The sequence below is a fragment of the Eleginops maclovinus genome, chromosome 13 (genome assembly GCF_036324505.1).
Source record: "Eleginops maclovinus isolate JMC-PN-2008 ecotype Puerto Natales chromosome 13, JC_Emac_rtc_rv5, whole genome shotgun sequence".
NCBI lineage: Eukaryota > Metazoa > Chordata > Actinopteri > Perciformes > Eleginopidae > Eleginops > Eleginops maclovinus.
In genome coordinates this window covers 8,187,339-8,207,837 of record NC_086361.1, presented here as the reverse complement: position 1 = coordinate 8,207,837, position 20,499 = coordinate 8,187,339, and the positions used below count along the sequence as shown (strand labels likewise).

Below are 20,499 nucleotides of genomic sequence, written 5' to 3'. Positions count from 1 at the left end.
TTAACATTCTTCCCTCTTTTCCATAAACTGCTATCATCTGCAAATAAAGATCTACCAATTCCAGGCTGTACTTTTGAAAAAATATGATATTAAAAATCAATGGGCTTACCACACTGCCTTGAGGGGTACCATTTTATACAACAATCCTTTTAGAAATTTCTGGGCCCATTTTAACCTGAATACTCCTATTGTTTAAAAAATCCAGAACCCAATTAAACATATTTCCTTTAATCCCTAATGTGTGCATCTTCATTAAAAGACCCTCAACCCATAACATATCATACGCTTTCTCAACATCCAAAAATATTGCCACCACAGTCTCTCTCTGCTCTCTCTCGTCTCCTGTTCTCAAATACACTTCCCGGGCACTCGCACCATCCAATCAGCTCTGGAATATGAGATGACGTTGTATTAGGGATGTAATGTAATGATGGTATGAACGTTATCAGTTATATTACGCGGTGACGTAGTTCCGGTCTCCGCTGTACAGTTGAACAAGTTATAGAGACACGCGTGAGTTAGCTCCGCAATGCAGTTTGTAACGTGTTAATCCAAAGCCCTAATAAACTACACGATAAGTGACACAGTGTGTGCGTATCGTGACATGGTGTCAGAAGTTACGGACTGAACGCCGAAAGAACTAAGATGGCCAAGTTTGGACCGCCAGAACAGTTTGACTTTACCCGGCCAGGGGAATGGCCAGTGTGGAGGCGCCGATTCGACAGGTTTCGAGCGGCTTCCAAGCTCAACAAAGAGAACTGTGAGGTACAAGTCAACGCTCTTCTGTATTCGATGGGGAAAGAAGCAGAGCCAATTTATGAATCGTTTGTGTATACGGAGGACGACGAAAGTGATAACCCAGAACTTGACTACGATATAGTTATAGCTAGGTTTAATGATCACTTCGTGCCTAAGCGCAACGTGATACATGAGCGAGCATGCTTCCACAAGCGTGTGCAGAGGGCTGGAGAAATGGTGGAATCTTTCGTGAGGAGCCTTTATGAGCTAGCCCAATACTGTGAATTCGGCATAACAAAGGATGAACAAATTAGAGACCGACTCGTCATTGGCATCCTAGATAGCGAGGTCTCACAAAAGTTGCAACTTGAGGCGGATCTTACGCTGGAGAGGGCTATCCAGCTAGCCCGACAGAGCGAGCAGATCAAGAAGCAGAGCGAGGAGCGGGCAGAGTGCTCAGTGAATGCTGTGGGACAAAGGGGACAGGCAGGCTGGAAACGCGGCAAGGGCAGGTGGCAGCGAGATGGACGAAACGGTCCCAAACGAGAGGAGTACAGCAAACAAAATGGATGCTGCTCACGGTGTGGCAGGACACACGCACGTGAAGAACGTTGCCCCGCACACGACAAGGAATGCCGGGGATGCGGTAAGCTAGGACACTTTGAACTGGTGTGCAAAAGCAAAATGACAAAACAATTAATGGCTGTGACACACGAATTTGACGATGATGATGATGATGATCAAGCTTTCTTTATCGGTGCAGTGACAAATCAGGCCCATACAGTAGTTGAGCAGCCAGATTTCAGTGATGATTGGCGTGTCACACTTCCCATCAACAATAGTCTAGTTGACTTTAAAATTGACACGGCGGCAGACATTACTGTAATGACTGTGAAAACGTACAACAAAATGCCAAACAAGCCCCAATTAGCTAAGACTACAGTCAGTGCCACAAGCCCAGGCGGGGAAGTAAAGTGCATAGGCAGATTCCTGGCCACATGCCGGCACAAGGGCCAAAAGTATGCCTTCTGGATAACGGTAATCAAAGGACAGTTTGCACAGAACCTACTGGGGGGAGGAGTGGCAAAATCCATGGGCCTTGTGAAACGGCTGAATGCAGTGTGCACCGTGACGGACGACCTATTCGGAGAAATAGGACTCCTACAGTGCGACCCTGTCAAAATCGAGCTGAAACCAGGCGTGGAGCCCTATGTCGCCACAACGCCGCGCCGGGTGCCGTTTCCCCTCCTGCCAAAGGTCGAAAAGGAGCTGGGGCGCATGTTGGAGATGGGCATAATCGAGCATGTCACAGGGCCCACCGACTGGTGCGCACCCATGGTGCCTGCGGAAAAAAAGAATAAAGACCAGGTCAGAGTGTGCGTGGACCTCAAGAGGCTCAACAAGGCTGTCAAGCGAGAACGGTATGTTTTGCCCACACTGGAGGACATTGCTCCCAAGCTAGCGGGGGCAAAGGTGTTCTCCACGCTAGATGCCTCTAGTGGCTTCTGGCAAATTCCCCTGGACCCCGACAGCCAAAAACTGACCACCTTCATCACACCCATGGGCAGGTTCTGTTTCAGGCGGCTCCCATTCGGGATCTCTTCAGCCCCTGAGATTTTCCAGAGACTGATGACCGACCTGCTCGGGGGCCATGAGGGAGTCGTGGTCGTGATGGACGACATACTCGTCTACGGTGCGGACGAGGAGGAGCACAACAGGCGGCTGAACACAGTCCTCCAGACCATCAGGCGGTCTGGACTGAAACTGAACAAAGCAAAGTGCCGGTTCAACAAGTCGGAGACCGGCTACTTCGGACACATAATCAGCGCAGAGGGCATGAAAGTAGACAAAAGCAAAGTGAGTGCAATCACTGAGATGCCCAGCCCAAACAACGTGGGAGAGCTGCGCCAGGTCCTGGGCATGATCAACTACCTGGGGAGGTTCCTGCCAGGCCTCTCAACCGCGCTACACCCAGTCACTGACCTGCTCAAGAAGGACAGTGCGTGGGCATGGGGTGACCTCCAAGAGAGAGCGCTGCAGAAAGCCAAAGACATGCTCTCGTCAGCCCCAGCACTGGCCTACTACGACTCCAACCGCCGCACCATCGTCAGCGCGGACGCCAGCAGCTACGGCCTGGGCGCCACACTACTCCAGGAGCACAGCGGTGAGTTGAAACCTGTTGCATTCTGCTCACGCACTCTTACAGAAACCGAGAAACGCTACTCCCAAATAGAAAAGGAGTGCTTGGCAGCGGTGTGGTCATGCGAACGCTTTGTACGTTATGTACAGGGGCTAGACAGTTTTTGCCTCCAGACAGACCACAAGCCGCTAGTCCCATTGATAAATGCATGTGACCTGGACAAAGCACCCGTGCGGTGCCAGAGACTGTTGATGCGCCTGATGCGGTTCAATGCGACAGCTGTCCATGTTCCAGGAAAGCAGCTGATCGTGGCAGATGCACTGTCCAGGAGCCCTCTGACTCAGGAGGCCGAGTCAGAGACGGAGCGCCACGTCGAGGCGTACGTCGATGCAGTGGTGACAAACAAGCCGATGTCACCAGAGAAGTTGGAGGAGATAAGAGGAGCAACGCGGATGGATCCAGACCTTCAGGCGATCATCTCCAGTGTGCGAAACGGCTGGCGTAAGAGACACAACTTTTCCTCCTTCTCTGCACTCTATTCTGCCAGGCATCACCTCTCTGAAGCGGGGGGACTAGTTCTGTACGACGACAGAATTGTGATTCCAAAAGGACTGAGAGCAGACATTCTGAAAAGAATCCATACAGGTCACCAAGGACTGACGAAGTGCCGTGAGAGAGCCAGGCTCTCTGTCTGGTGGCCTGGCATCGGAGGCGACATCAAAACAACCGTGACGCAGTGCAAGTTCTGCATAGAGCACAAGCCCAAGCAGAGGCGTGAGCCTCTCATCACTACGGCCCTGCCAGAGGGGCCTTGGCAGAGGATCGCTGCTGACTTATGCGAGCTGGAAGGGAAGCAGTATCTAGTAGTCGTGGACTACTATTCCAGGTATGTCGAAATGGTACACTTACCTTCTACATCAAGCCAGCAGGTCATCACGCGCCTCAAAGCCATCTTCAGCCGATGGGGTGTACCTCTCGAACTAGTCAGCGACAATGGTCTGCAGTTCACGTCAGCTGAATTCACTGACTTTTGCAAAGAGTACGGGTTCACGCGCACAACCTCGAGCCCCCACTACCCCCAGGCCAACGGGGCAGCCGAGAGAGCAGTCCAGACTGCTAAAAGACTGCTGAAACAACCAGACCCGTACCTTGCCCTGATGAGCTATCTGGCCACACCCATTGCTGCAACGGGGGCCAGTCCGGCTCAACTGATGCTGGGACGACAGATTCGCACCACAGTCCCCACATTGGAGCAAAACTTGCAAATGACTCCAATAAGCCCTGAACAAGTAAGAACAAATGACTCTAAAGCCAAGAGATCTTACGAGTACTTCTACAACCGCCGACACTCCACCCTCCATCTCCCAGAGCTGCCAACAGGTCAGGCAGTGCGTGTCAAGCTGGACACAGACAAGGGGTGGAAGACCCCTGCGCAGGTGTTGGGGAAAGCGGAACAACCCAGATCCTACATGGTCAAGATGGACAACGGCACAGTGTTGCGGCGTAACAGGAGACACCTCCAGGCTGTTCCTGAGACCACCGGGCCTGCTGAGACCACCGGGCCTGCAGAACCACAACTACAGCCCGAGACCAGCCCAGCACGTCCCGTCAGCAGTCCACTTCCTGTGATGGTCACCAGGGGCCACACAGCATCACCGGGGCCTACACCAGAGACTACACAGGGAACACCGGCACGGCCTACTCTGTCCAGTGGCACAGCCAGACTGACCTCCAGGGGCCGTGAAATCAGACCACCTCTCCGGTTCAGACTCAATGAGTGATTTATGACTGCTGACTGCTTTATTGCTAATGCCTAATTTTTTTTTTTTCAGGTTTCCCTACTGAAACAGATTTAGTTCAATGGACAAAATGTAAAAAAAAAAAAAAAAAAAGGAGAAAGAAAGAAATGTTTTCTGCAGTTAATGTTGCTAATGCACTTAAGGGTAATGTTTATATTAATGTGTTACAAATACTACAGTACAGTAGTATGAATGGGGAATGGGTTCTGGAAAAAAATGAGAAGAAATTGCTCTTGGTAAAAATAGATTTAATTTTGATTAAGACTTAATTTACTTACCTGAATCTGCAATTGGAGTAAGTATTGTTTATTTATGTTTTAGGATACTCTGAATGGACTCAGTTCTGGTAAAGGTTACTTTTAGTTTATTGTCTCAAAAGGGGGAGATGTAATGTAATGATGGTATGAACGTTATCAGTTATATTACGCGGTGACGTAGTTCCGGTCTCCGCTGTACAGTTGAACAAGTTATAGAGACACGCGTGAGTTAGCTCCGCAATGCAGTTTGTAACGTGTTAATCCAAAGCCCTAATAAACTACACGATAAGTGACACAGTGTGTGCGTATCGTGACAAGGGATGCGAGCACTTCTTCTTCTTCCGGTGCATGCTGGGAGATTTTCGGAGGGCGAGTGGAAGAAAAGAGCGACACTTGTTGCGTTATATTTTCCGTTTATGGGTGTTAATTTAATATAGTTTATCGGTGGTAGTTTAATTTGCTTTACTTTTTGTGTCTTTTGGTGGTGTTTTTGGGGTGTTTTGCGGGTTTCTCCTGACGGTGTCTCGCCGGCCGGCGTCTCACGTCATGGTGAATGGAGACTTTTCCAAACTCACGCGGAAGCATGGCATTAAAATATCGGTGGCCGGCTTCCCATGCACTGTGGAGGATATCGGGCTGGCTGTGGGAGATAAGGTCGGACACAGCAGCATTAAGTGCCTGGCGCGGATGAACAGTGCAGTCGTGATCTTTCTGGACCAGGTGGAGAAAGTGAACCGCGTTATCGAGACGGGCATCACGGTGAGTGAAATGTTTGTGCGGGTGCAGCGGCTGACGCTCCCCGCAACCAAAGTGGTTCTATCCAACGTCCCTCCCTTCATAACTGATGAGTTACTCAGTAGAGAGATATCCAGACACGGGAAACTTGTTTCTCCGGTGAAGAAGATGCTGTCTGGGTGTAAGTCTCAGTTACTGAAGCACGTGGTGTCTCATCGCAGACAGGTCTATATGATACTGAACAATCGGAACGCGGAGCTCAACCTCCGTTTTCACGTTAAAGTAGATGATTATGACCAGTGGCGTCATTAGGCCTATTTTAAAATATTCTTAAGCCCCCCTAAATAATTTTATGTTCATTTATTAATTGTTTTTTTTAAAATGCCGTCAAATTCAATATAATGTCGCCACAATATGAGTTCACATAAATAATCATACAACCAGTCATTATTCACTTAAATATGATCATAAATGTTAGTTTCCCTTTAGTGAAAGGTAGAGAGTCAGGGTCAGTGCGTCGTTATCCAATCCATTCCACTTGTTCATAGAGCACGCCCACATCACTGAAATCCAGTCCACGTTTTCACTGCAACCTAGGTTGCACTCGTCTCTGCATCTGGGTACCCGCAGCATGTGTGTACCGGGATTGGAGCACACAGCACCGACTAGAGCAGCATAAGGAGAAGAACGTGAACAAGAATGGATATACGACATTTTTTCAAGAGAGTTAGTATTGATCACTGCTGTTGGTGACAATAAGTTAGCTCCGGCCCCCCAGCTAACAACAGAAAGTCCCATGTAATTAATGAACGAAATGCTCCCTGTTTGACAAATAAAAACCGGGCTTGCAGAGAGCCCCCTGTACAGGAGACAGCGTGTGTTGTGTGCTGTAGAAGATCTCTGTGCATGTCTTACCTTAGATGTTTTGCAGTCAAAAGTTACATTTCAGCTCTAAAAGAACGCTGCTACATAGCTAGCTAGTTAATCTGAAATGCACTGTGAAGGTCCTGGTTGTTTATAGAGTTAGCTGTGCAGTTTATTTTTATTTTTACCATATACTATCTTTTGGGTGACTTCCTTCTGGATCATCAGCTCCAGCATCAGATACACACAGTGAAACAGGAGCTGAGCTCATTCACGTTTGATTATGTGGATAATAATGACAATAAGAATAAGAATAATAATAATAATAATAATAATAATAATAATAATAATAATAATACACTAAGAATAATCACACCACCACCCCTATTGACCTATAGGAGTCAGGGCAGAGAGAGTGAGAGGGGAGAGAGCTCTACTGGAAAGGTGAGTCGCAGGATAGTCATTTGTGATGCAGACAGTCTTTGCATTTTATGGGGGGACTTCCTTCTGGAATATCAGCTGTGTTTCTTACTTAACACGTGCACACAGTGAAACAAGAGCTATACAGTAAACGTCGAAGCACTTTGCCGAATAAATAAGATAAGAAAACACAAACACCAAACTTTCACTCCAAACTTTCTCAAACTCTAGCTCTCACTGCCGGTTGCTGCGTGCGCATGCACTGCACTCTCCCTAGAACCCCTCCTGTGCAAAATACGCTCCAAATTCCAAGGGCTGTTTTTACCTGGTTTTAATGGAAACACGGTTTTATCTGCGTATGCGGACGACCTCGTTGTTTTTATTAGTGACCAGAGGGATGCAGACATTTTAACCAATATTGTGACAGATTTTAGTTCAGCATCGGCAGCGAGGGTCAATTGGAAGAAGAGTGAGGCCCTCGCTGTCGGTGAGTGTCGTGGCGGTCTCCCACGTCTTCCCCAGGGCATGACATGGAAAAGAGATGGCATAAAGTACCTAGGTGTGTTCGCAGGGAACACAAATATAGTCCAGAAGAACTGGGAGAACGCCACAGAGAAGATTGAGGAAAAACTGTCCAAATGGAAGTGGCTGCTCCCGCAGATGTCTTTTAAAGGTAGAGTTTTGGTTTTAAACAACCTTGTGGCATCCCAACTGTGGCACCGTCTTACCTGTGTAGACCCTCCCTCAGGCCTACTGGCCCAAATGCAAAAGAGATTGGTAGATTTCTTTTGGGATGGGCTACACTGGGTGCCACAGGGGGTGCTGTTTTTATCTAGAGACGAGGGGGGACATGGCCTTGTCCACCTGGCCAGCCGAACAGACACTTTTAGAGTGCAGTTTCTGCAAAGGTATCTTACCGGCCCGGCTGATTTGGTGTGGAGAGATGAGAGCAGCTGCATTCTAAGACGCGCGAGTAACCTGGGGCTGGATGCTGCTCTGTTTTTAACTGATTTAAACATTTTAAAGTTAAGTGGGCTACCTCCTTTTTATCAGGGTGTCGAGATGTTTTGGAGGTCTCCAGCTCATTGGGCATTAATACTGGTCTGATTTCTCTAGATCAGGAAAAAGCTTTTGACCGCGTCGAGCACAGCTTCTTCTGGAAAGTAATGGAGAAATTTGGGTTCAGCGCTGGTTTCATAGCTAAGATCAAAGTGTTGTACAATAAGATTGAGAGTGATAAATCAAGTCATCATCCTTGTTGGTTTGTTGTCAGTGCAGGTTAGGTCCTGTGCTTATAATTAACTTCTGTTCTGTTGCTCTGATGTTTTAATATCAGCTGGTAACAATACCTTTCTTAAATCTTCTCAAACATGTATTAGCAAACTGATATAGATAAACAAATCTAAACAAAAGGTGTTTTATGCACAAAAACAGCTTTTATTTGTCCGTCAACTGTGGAAAAAAACTCAGATTTTGGAGAAAAATACAATTGTATGAAAAGACTGTAAGTTTGGAAGTGCTCCACATAGTCTGACTCCAGTTTTTAATCAATTTGAGCTCAACTGTATCTTGCATTAAGGCACAAAACTAAGGATGTTTTACCCAATCTCCCCAACCTATTCCCTAATCCCTCAAAACGTACAATAATGCCAGTTGGTTATGGGTGAACCTTCCTTACTTGAACAGTAGCAATGTTGTCTCTGCAGAGTTTTTCTGACCCTTTCTCTCCGTAAAGCTTTTGAGATGGTTAATCAGCATCTGGGCAACACAAACACTTATCCCTGTCTCTTTAGTCACACACACACACACACACACACACACACACACACACACTCAGAATACTGAAATATCCAGCAAGGTTCACACCATGCTAACGTCCGTCTCTTTTATTCTTAAACGTCCTCTTCTTCCTCCTCCTGAGCTTCACTGCACATCCTCTCTGGATCCTGCAGCTTGTGGATCTTTATCATTGTGGATTTTGGCAGATTGCTGAAAGACATAAAACACAGGTTCTTAAAAGCACAAAGCCAGAGTAAGGAGAAGAGTAGAGCAGCGAGGCACTGTGGTAATTCAAAAGGTCTCCAGCCCGTCTAAGAGGTCAAACTGAAGCATTTCAAGGAGAACTTTCAAGTGTTTTCAGCCCCTTACTGCTGTGGTAAATTACATAAAGTGCATACAGTATAAACAGGACACTAATTATTGCTCTTCCTCATCCCGTTTCATTGCATTTTATGGTGCAGTAACACAACAAAAGAGCAAGAAATTGACAAATTTAAAATGGAAACAAAAGATCAGTTTCAAGAACTTTTCAAACCAAACTCAAAATTATAATGAAAATGTTTTCAAGGATTTCAAGCAACTGCAGGAACCCTGTTATTCAAACATGACTTATTTAATACATTAGTCTTTGAATGATATGAATGGGGAATCTGTTGGAAAATGACTAATAGAAAAAGATAGAATTATTCTAATAAATCATAATATTTCTTTATCAAGCTATAGAGACAATAATAATTCAAAAGTGCTAGAAATTTAAAATCCCTTTAAAATCATTTCACACAAATACAAAATTCATAACAAATACATAATTATATCAATTATACCTTTCACAATAAAAGCCCTAGATAAATATTATTCACAGGAATGTTTTGCATTTTTTCTGTCATTTATTCCTTGTTCCTTGTCTGTTTTGCTTCTCAGCTAGCTTTACAACTTCATTGTAAGTTTTGACTTTTAAAGAAGTCGTACATCAAAAAGACAACATGTTGGAAACTTTACACCATCTCGTAAACTTTACATTGTCCTTCCTGGTATTAATTCCCTGTTTTCACCCCCTTTCACCTTACCTATCCCTGCTGCAATATATTTCAAGCCGTCTTGTAGGTCTTCATATTTCCTCCCACTCTCCATGCAACCTCTCTTAGAACCCTTATCCTCAATCGTCCCTGCACTCTCACTTTATTTCCTCTTTTCTCGCTCCTGCCCTATATATTTCTTGTTCCCTCAACCCGTTTTACATTCATGCTATCATGTCTAGTCTGGTCTCATTTCATTACTTGCTCTCCTCCCTTGCCTCCTTCTCTCTCGTCTCACAGAGATGTGAGGAGCGTTGTCCCGGGTTCTGGCCTTGGAACAAGCGGTTGCCTTGTGAGGCTCTGTTTGCTTTGCGAGGTGTTTTCTCACATAGCAGCGTTTCGTGTGTGTGTGTACCATGTACACGTCGAACTCGAGGCACCTGAAGGGAGAATCGGTGATCTACCACAGAGAGAGCATGAAGCAGAAGCTGGAGAACGAGCAATTTCCAACCACTGTTCCTGTTTTGGAGTATTTACATTGAGCCAGTTTCTTGTGACCGCTTTCTTACTTGCTGCGAGTAATACTTTAGTCAAGTACAGGTCTTCTTTCATTACAACCTCCTCAATATTCCCAAGATACATCACTGGACAAGTATTTGGGATTTCATATCCCAAGACAGTTTTTACAACTGAGTTAACATTTTGCCAGTATATCCTCATTTTTATACAGTTCCAGAAGATGTGTGCATGGTCTGCCCCCTTGCTCCCACATAGTCTCCAGCAGTCTTGTTGTATAGCGATTTGCCTAGATTTGATCTTTGGTGTTCTAAAATAACGAGTTAGAATATTAGAATATTCATTTTGACTATCTGTATTCTAGCACTGAAGTCTAACGGAAGGGTAGACCACCTTTCAATATCTTTTTGAATGCTTTTTTCAATTTCGCTATAATTGTTTTCAAACATGTCAGGAAGTGTTTTACTCAGAGTTACACCAAGATACTTCATTGATTTAGAATTCCATTTCAAATGATATGTATCTCTTATTTGTCGGGATGGAGAATAATTTAAGGTGAGAATTAGTGTTTTTGATATATTCAGTTTATACCCTGAATAGTTTTCATACGTTTCCAGTAGAGACATTAGGTGTGGGAAACATATATCTGGTTGTTCAAGAAAAACAATGACATCATCCGCGAATAGGTCAATGATATGTTCTGTCCCCCCTACATTGACACCCTGTAGTTCCTCACTCTGCCTTATTGCCTGTGCTAAAGGCTCGACATATTCAGCAAAAAGAGTGGGGGACAGACAACAACCTTGTCTTGTCCCCCTCTCCAACTGAATTGTATTGAACAGGCTTCCGTTTACTCTGATCTTAGCTGTGGGATCTTGATAAATAGTTTTAATACATTGGATTACCTTTTCATTGAAGCCATATCTCTTTAGTACCTCATACAAGAATAACCAACTAACACTATCGAATGCCTTTTCGGCATCCAAACTAACCAGAATTGTACTTGTGCCACTTTTTTGAGTGTTGTCCAGAATATGGAGAGTTCTTCTAATATTATCGTGTGTTTGGCGTCCTTTAATAAAACCAGTTTGATCTTCATCAATCAAATCTGGTATGAGGGCCTCAAGTCTTTTGCAAATAATTGATGTATATAGTTTGTAGTCTACATTTAACAGTGAAATTGGCCTATAGTTTTTGGAGTCTTCTTTATCTTTGCCTTCTTTGGGTAGAACGGTAATAATTGCTTCCTTCCACAATGGAGGGGCCCCACCCTCGTTATGGGTCCAGTTAAAACAAGACAGAAGCAAAGGTGTTAGCTCCTTCTGAAAGGCCTTATACCATTCTGAAGGATACCCATCACTACCTGGTGATTTACTAGCCTTTAAGCTACTAATTGCAGCTTCTAGCTCCTTAACTGTAAATTGTGACATCATTGTGTCATTCTGTGTCTCACCAATAGTTGGCAGGTCAAGTGTGTCAAGAGAACTTCTTCTTGTCTTTTCATCAGCTGATAATGGTTTAGAGTAGAGTTTCTTGTAGTATTCTTCAAATATTCTTTCTATTTCATCTGGTTCGTGTGATAATTGGTTGGTTTGAGGGTTCTTTATTTTATGAATTGTGTTAATGGCCTGTTGTTTCCGCAGGCGTCTAGCTAAGAGTCTTGTTGCTTTTGGGCCTGATTCATAGTAGGTCTGCTTTACAAATCTTGCCCTCTTTTCTATATCTGTCCTGAGTATCTCATTTATCTCTTCCCTTATCTTCTGTATTTGTTGTAATACAGATGGATTTTCTGTATTTTTATGTTTCTTCTCCAGTTCTTGCAGTTTTTCTACTTTGTGTTTATATATAGCTAGCCGAGCCTTTTTTTGTGATGTTGTCAAAGCGATTGGTTTCCCCCGAATAACTGCCTTCATACCGTCCCACAGTATTGCAGGGTTTACTTCCCCATTATCGTTCTCTTCTATATACCTTTTTATTTCTTCTCTTATCTGTTCCACATTTGCCTTATTGTTCAAGATGCCCAGATTTAGCCTCCATACAGTATTTATTTTCCTATTATTCAAGTGTATTGTCAAGCTAATCCCACTATGATCTGATATATCTGCCGCCCCCATTTTACACTCTGTGGCTCTGTGAATTTCACTTGTATTAATTAAAAAGTAATCAATTCTGGAGTAAACAGAATGAGGTACTGAATAGTGTGTGTATAGTCCCTTTTTAGTGGGTGAAGTTCTCGCCACACATCGATTAGTCCCATTTCCCGGACTGATGCATCAATAAACTTGGTTAGATGCTTCTTGCTTCTTTTTAGGCTTGTTGTGTCCAGGTTATGGTTCATGACCACATTATAGTCCCCTCCACATATCAAAATACCTTCAGTTTCTATAGCAATAATGTCAAACAGAGTTTTGAAAAAGCATTTAGTACTCTCTGGGGGGGCGTATACATTGATCATTGTCACCATTCTGTTTTCTAGCTTTCCTTTAATTAATACAAATCTCCCTTCATTGTCCCTATCTTCTTTAAGGCATTCAAATTGAACTGCATTCGCAATAAGGATAGCCACTCCTCTCTTCTGGCTAGGTTTATAGGAACTGTAAAATGTATTCTAAAACCAAAGCGTTTTAGCTTTTCATGTTCTTGTTGAGGCAGGTGAGTTTCTTGTAAAAATAGTACTTGAGCCTTTTCTTTTTTCAATTTAGCCAGGACCTTGCTCCTCTTAACTGGGTTATTCATCCCATTTTCATTAAGTGACACCAGTTTTATATTATTATATGGCATTTAAATGCTCCAATCTCGTGTTACATTCTTTAACCTCCAGACAACTTAAAACTGCACAGACCTGAACATCTGGACAACATGTGCTAACTGAAAGAAACAAAGAAAAAACAGTTAACTCCCAAGGTAGGGTGATTCTTCGCCACCCTGAGTCCCCATTGGTAGGCAGAGGGGAGATCCTCCTCCAGGAGGGCCCCTCACTAGAGGTGAAACCCGCCATTTCACACATCGTAGTAGTCCAACATCGTCCGATAGCATGTATTTTGTATTCCAAATGAAGTCTTTAACATTGTTCTTACTTATTTTGGCCCCTTATACCAGCGTAAAAATAAATCAATCAAAATTAAAGTAGCTGCCCTGCCAAACCATCCTATTTGAATTGAAGAGGGGAAAGAAAGAAGGAAGATATCCTTCAAAGTGACTTGCAGATATTTTTGCCATGTATAACGGTTTAAGACTCACATCACGGGCAGAAGTGGTTTATCAGTCATTTAAATCATTTAAACATTAACTTCTCACAGCTGTTTTCATTAAGGGGCCAAGAAAGTTTCACATACCGTCACAAAGTAAAGAATAAAGATTAGTTGGGGGGAATCCGCTGAAACTCCTGTAATCTATGCTCAGTCCTGAAGTCGCGTATTTCCTTACTGATACTTTGAAGCACCGAGCACATGTTTTCTGCAGAGTTGTCGTTAGCGCGCTGATCATCGTCCATTTCTGGTGTATTCTCCCTTTCTTGTGTGTCACGTTTTGTTTGACTTCTAGTCGTTACTCCCCTATTCATTCCAGAGTAAAATTACTATGAATTGTTCAACAAATAGTGAATTTAGGGGGGTTGATTCTAACTTGCTATCGTGAGCTCGAGCTCATGCAGCCATCTTGTCGTCTTGCTCCACCGGAAGCCCTTATGTGTGTTTTAATTAACTTATTTGTTTTTATTATTGTATGCACTACCTCACTCACAATGGACACTTTTAGAGTGGGAAGCCTGAATGTCAATGGAGCCAGAGAGCTAAGAAAGAGAGCCTTAATTTATCAAACGGCAAGAAAAAAACATGTCGACGTGCTTTTTTTACAGGAGACGCACAGCGACGTTGTTAAGGAGAATGACTGGAAAAAGGAGTGGGAGGGGGAAGTCATTTTAAGGCCACAACACCTCTCTGTGGAGGGGTGGGCTTCCTTCTCTCCAAGTCTTTTAATCCTGTCTCACTGGAGGGTCAAGCAGTTTATCAAGGGGAGGTTGCTTTTAATAAAAGCAAGGTTTGACCTTTTTACGGCTGTTTTTATAAATGTGTATGCTCCAACAAACGGTGCAGAGAGGAAGCTGTTTTTACAAAAAGTTAATGATGTTTTAAACGGCTGTGTCGCGGAGGATTTTTTATTCTTGGGTGGGGATTTTAATTGTACGGAAAATGCATCTCTAGATCGCAACCATGCAGAGCCGCACCCAGCATGCTCTGAGGCAGCTGGTCCACTCCCACGGCCTGGTGGATGTATGGAGAAGGATGCACACAGACGATAGGCAGTACACCTGGTCCCACATCCGAGAGAATAGGATTTCATCAGCCAGACTAGATCACATTTATTGCTTTAAGCATCATTTTAATACTTCTAAAATGTGCAGTATACTCCCTGCTGGTTTTACAGATCACTCTTTGCTTCTATGTAATGTTTTTATTAGAAATGTTTTACAGAGAAGTGCTTATTGGCATTTTAATTCGGTTTTAACATTTGATAAACATTTTAAAGAGGCCCTTATTTATTTCTGGAGTGTTTTTAGACAGAGGAAGGGAGAGTTTAGCAGTCTTAGGCAGTGGTGGGACCATGGTAAGACTGAGATAAGAATGCTCTGTCAACAGCACACCCTCAATGTCACACAGGACAACATCAGATCTATGAAAGACCTGGAGAGTGAGATAGTGGAACTAGAAACAATAAGCGATTCCACAGGAGATCGAGGATGTATTAGATTAGATTAGATTCAACTTTATTGTCATTGCACAGAGTACAAGTACTAGGACAACAAAATGCAGTTTAGTATCCAACCAGAAGTGCAAGTAAAGCAGTAAAAGTGCAGAGAATGTATATACATATGAAGGTAGTGATATATAAATAATAAAGGATATGAACAGCTCGAATAAGGTATGTGCAGTAGAACAGTAAACAGAGATGAGTTTAAGGTATGTATAAGTAAACAGCAGCAAGGTAGTGCAAATGGCATAATGTATGTAAAGTGCAGGTGAATTAAAGTGATGGCAAAGGTAAAAATTGCAGAATGAGGTAGGTAGTGAGGTGCTGAGGTAGGTACAGTGTATAAACGGAATAAATATAAAGTATGTACAGTAACATTTGTAAGTAGTGCAAAAAGTTCAGTGGCTGGGGGAAGGTGCATGGCCGTACAGGCCAGGGTGGGGTAACCAGGGGGGCCATCACCGTGGTGCGGAGTTCAGCAGGGTGACAGCCGAAGGGAAGAAGCTGTTCCTGAACCTGCTGGTCCGGGATCGGAGGGCCCTGTAGCGCCTCCCAGAGGGGAGGAGGGCAAACAGTCTGTGGTTGGGGTGAGAGATGTCCTTGACAACACTGCGTGCCCTCCGCAGACACCTCTTGTGCTGTACAGTCTCAATGGTGGGAAGTGAAGAAGCAGTGATGCGCTGGGCAGTTTTCACCACCCTCTGAAGCGATTTCCGGTCCGCAGAAGAGCAACTGCCATACCACACCGAGATGCAGTTGGTGAGGATGCTCTCGATGGTGCAGCGGTAGAAGTTCTCCAGGATCTGAGGTGACAGATGAGCCTTCTTCAGTCTCCTCAGGAAGAAGAGGCGCTGGTGAGCCTTCTTGACTAGAGTTGAGGTGTTGAGTGTCCAAGAGAGGTCCTCGGAGATGTGGACACCCAGGAACTTAAAGCTGGCGACACGCTCAACCTCCGTCCCGTTGATATGGATGGGGGTTTGTGTGCCACCTTTGGTTCTCCTGAAGTCCACAATGAGCTCCTTGGTCTTCTTTGTGTTGAGAGCCAGGTTGTTGTTGGCGCACCACTCAGCCAGGCGCTGGACCTCATCCCTGTAGGCCGACTCATCGTTGTTGCTGATGAGGCCAATCACCGTAGTGTCGTCTGCAAACTTGATGATGGTATTAGAACCATGTACAGGTATGCAGTCGTAGGTGAAAAGGGAGTAGAGGAGAGGGCTCAGCACACAGCCCTGTGGGCAGAGCTGGGCACAAATACATCATAAAGTATTTTGATACAAAATACAAATACTTGATCAAAAAATGTATCAAAATAAAATACAAAAATACTGGTCTGGAAAATGTATTTAAATACAATACAAGTATTTTGTATTTTGAAAATACAAAAATACACGCGAGATAATGCCTGTATTGAATACTGTCTGTAAACTGAGGAATGTACAATAAATAAAAAAGGAGACAGCTAACGCTACATTCAAATCCATTTTATTTTATCCATATTAAACAGAAAAACAGATCAGTTGTTCTTCAGGACAACCAACTTCTCCAGCATATCTGGTGTTAATGACCTTCTGTGAGGCCGGTTCACTAAGCCAGCAAAAGAAAACAGGCGCTCAACCGGGGCTGAGGATGGTAGGGTTGTGTTAAATCTCACAAAAAGCTGTTTCATCAAAGGGTATGCATTTAGTGAAGCCAGGTCTTTTCTGGGATCCTCCAAAAAATGAAGGGTCTCCAGTTCCGCCTTGCTGTGGCTGGGCAAGGCCTCGGCCTCCAGCTGGTTGACTGTTCCTGTAGAGATTGAAGACAACAGAAAAAAAACAAGAGCAATCAGAGATGGCAAGCTGGCCTCTGCCAGACACTATGCATGGACAAACAGACAGATAGACAACAATCAGACAGGGTCATAGCAATACCTAGCACAAACTCCCCCCCGAGGACCAAATAATGCATTCTTCAAAGTATAAATACTGAAATTGTCACCAAAAGGTAAAACATGCTATTGTAAATTACATAATTAAGTATTTTAAAGTGTAAAGAAATTCTTCTCACCTTGATCAGTGAACACAAAGAATTCGTCATTCTCCTCTGTGCTCGGTGTGGTCCCGTCACTCTCTGAGAGAAGTCCGAGTTCGTCTGCTGAGTGCAGCATCAGTTGCTGTATTCGCCTCTTCTCAGAAGCCAACCTCTGGGGTAACCACCTCATCTTAAAGTATGGGTGTGTTGTGGTTGCCAGGATGGCCTCATTCACGTCATGCTCCAGCATCAGAAAATTGTGGAAGCGTTTTTTGAACCCTGCTATGGTTGCTTGAAGAACGTGTGAGCAGTACCTCAAGTTTGATGCTTGCAGATCCTCCAGCTTGGCTTGAATGGTGAAAAGTGTTGGCAACAGCTCACCATAATAGCATGCAGATTGCCCTTGAAGCCGATCTATTGAGATGGCAATCGGTCGTAACACTCTGCAAAATTCCTCAATGTAGTCCAGTTCGACTTCCCTGAATGGTGGAAGTTGCAGGGCAGTCATGGCATCAGGGAGCTTGTCACGCAAGAATGACAACTGACTCAAGGAGTCATGCAGAGAATTCCACCTTGTAATGCAGGGTGTCTTGAGTTGCTGCTCGATTACTTTGCCTAGCGTTTCAGCACTCTTTGGTCTGCCAGATGCTGTCCATAATGCTGAGCACACTGTAAAAAACAATTTGTTGTTTCAACATAAAAATATAAGTTAAAGGGCTGCCTTAAAATTCTAAGTCAATTGAACAAACATAATTTGTTGTTCTAACACTACTTTATGTTGTCTTGATTAAAAATCTCTTGTTATGTAAACCTCTGCTTTAGTTGGGTTGATTTGAAATTAATAATTGATGGAACTTCTTTTGCTTTTGGGCTGAACTTAAAAATGTATTTCAGCATAATGAAAAATGGTAAGTTCAGTAAACCTTCATTTAGTCTATTTGATATGGATTAGTTATTGGATTGAACTGCTTAGTTTAGTTGTTTGAACATATGAATCTACTTTATCTTAATTGAATGTGTCTGGTGATTTGCATTACATATACTAATTGAATGAACTTATTAAACAATATTTCTTTGAACTTAGTCAATTTCAACATAACTAATGTGGCCTGGTTAAAGTTGATTACACTTAAAATCCATTTCACCATATCATAAAAAAAAAACATGATTAGTAAATAGATGCCTATAAAAAAGATAAGCCATGTCACTTTAGAAACAGTGATTAATGTAAATATGATTTCATGTTCATCTTGGACAGGAAAGGAACACTAGAAACAAACCTTGTTACAAACCTAATGACAGTTTTAAGTTTTAGGCATTAAGTAAAAACGTAATAAAATGTAAAAATACTTGAAAATGAAATTTGTCAATTGAAAAAATACTGTAAATGATTTGAAATTATACTATTGCTCTACCCTGCACTGAAGGTCAATGAAAAAGGAATCCACACTTCAAGTGTACTCACAGGTTCTAAGATGCCTGTTATTTGCAGATGTGATAAGAGAGAGAGCACACTACAAGTCTTTAGTGTTTGCTTGCATCACACTACTTTTTTATTGACCAGACAAACATTTGGTTCACACAGAACTACAGACCTCCTTCGGTCATATCACACTGGGGTTAGATGCTGAGCATTCAAAACATTCAAGCTTGTGTGTGTGTGTATGCATTTACATTTACAAGTCAGGGAAACTTTATTCCACCAGCCATTCTTACCTCCTTCTCAGATATTGCCTAATTGTTTCTTGGGGTCTTTTTTATTCCATTGTGATTACAAAAGATAATTTACCGCTATTATTAAATCTGACAGTTTTAGACGTTTGGCAATGCAGAGAGAACATTTCACACCAGTCTTCTTATCTTACTCGGGTAAAAACCTTGTTAAAAATCAAACAAGCAAAAAAAGATTTTTGCACAATTCAACCAACCGAGTTTAACCATGTTGAGCTCAAACGTCTTATGCCATATTACAAAGTTTTTCGCAAGAGTCTGTTTCTCAAGCCATGGACAAGTGAAGAACACTGCCCTCCACCGATGTTCATCAGGACCTTCTGAGTAACTTCAAATGTATACCTCAATTCTTTAGGATAGTCTATGTTGAGGGCAAAAAGAAGACCCATTAGCAAGGCAATGGCATGAGGGACGTCCTTCACTTCGGGCAAGATCACTTCTTCCTCAAGGACGACTGCTGTGGCAATGTCCTCTTCTCCGTCTTTCACCATCAAAACACCGACTTTCATACCCTTACAGACCGTGGCTTGATCATCTGTGGCCTAGACAAGATTTCAAAGAGAGCAAAAAATATCTTACTTAAAGACCAGTTCAATGTTGGCATCTACAACCATGTTACAAGGATATATCTTCCATCATGTCTATTCTAAAGCACAATGCTTTTACATTGATCTTTAAACAATTTATAAAACTGCCAAACTGTTGCCTTTGGACAATGGTGAGGAGCAATGGCATTGCTCTTGAATGCTTAACTATTTTTTGGGATATCAGCGCTCTATAGCACGAGGTATAGTCTAGAATTGAAGAATAGCGTGGTTTGTGACAAGTCCTATTATACTTTGTGGAAAGACATGGGGTGGCACTGGCAGGGGGGTTTGAGAGTGTGGCGTGAGGAATCACAGTGGGGGCTCGGTATTGGAGTGATGTTTGTGTGTGGGGTGGTGTTGGCAAAGGGGTAGTGGAGTGAGGGTGTGGAGTAGAGCAGTGATGTTTGAGGGTGTGGGGTGTTGTTGGCGGTGGCAAGAACATATTTATTAAGTATGCTTGAGTAGGTATCACTTTGCAGAACCTACAGACCAGTTTAAATGAACTTGTTCCTGATCATTTTAATAAAGACATTGAAGTATTCTTACCTGTATTGTCTTAAATACACGTGAGGGATCTTCTTTAAGGAAGTGGGGAAGGCCCAGTAGAACAATGGTCCTCTTTGTTTGTGTGGAGCTCTGAATTCAATAGAGGAATAAATAAATGAACAGCACACCACCTAATGTATATCGAGCGCCATCTGTTTGTAAACTGATAAAATATTACTTAAATACAGTATCAAAATGTAAACCCAGGTATATAAAAACTTATAACAAGGCCAGTCCTTCAATATCAATATAACCTCGGGGAGAGCCATATGTATACATAACAAACTTTAGTCTGAACACATCAGGTACAGGTCAGGCTGGGAACATTGCAGCACAAATGGGAACAGTGCTGTCAAATTCAAACATTAGTGAAAGTTCCTCCCTGGACTGTATATGGTGTCGAAGATGATAACATGAAATGTGAGAAGCATGGAACCATTTGAAAACTTACATCATCATTAAGACAGCTCATCAGCCTGGTCAATCCCACGATGCTACTCTTGGCTTTGTACAGCTCAAGGAACCTTGTCAGGTACTGGTCCAGCCCAGAGAAGAAGGAGCTCTTCAGGTCAACGGATGTAAGCCGAGCAAATTCTGCTTCAATCTGCGGGT

At 43.3% G+C, this 20,499-nt stretch overlaps 2 long non-coding RNA genes across 2 annotated transcripts; both read right to left on the bottom strand.

Annotated features, from left to right (window-relative positions):
- Window positions 1–16,473: 16,473 nt before the first annotated feature.
- On the bottom strand, window positions 16,474–17,677 carry LOC134875136 (uncharacterized). Its single transcript, XR_010167167.1, has 2 exons — window positions 17,060–17,677; window positions 16,474–16,798 (listed from the first exon to the last, which is right to left on the bottom strand). It is a non-coding gene; the product is annotated as an uncharacterized LOC134875136 (long non-coding RNA).
- Window positions 17,678–18,563: 886 nt separating this feature from the next.
- Window positions 18,564–20,487, bottom strand: LOC134875441 (uncharacterized). The gene is made up of 3 exons (XR_010167194.1): window positions 20,339–20,487; window positions 19,888–19,977; window positions 18,564–19,296 (listed from the first exon to the last, which is right to left on the bottom strand). It is a non-coding gene; the product is annotated as an uncharacterized LOC134875441 (long non-coding RNA).
- Window positions 20,488–20,499: the final 12 nt, after the last annotated feature.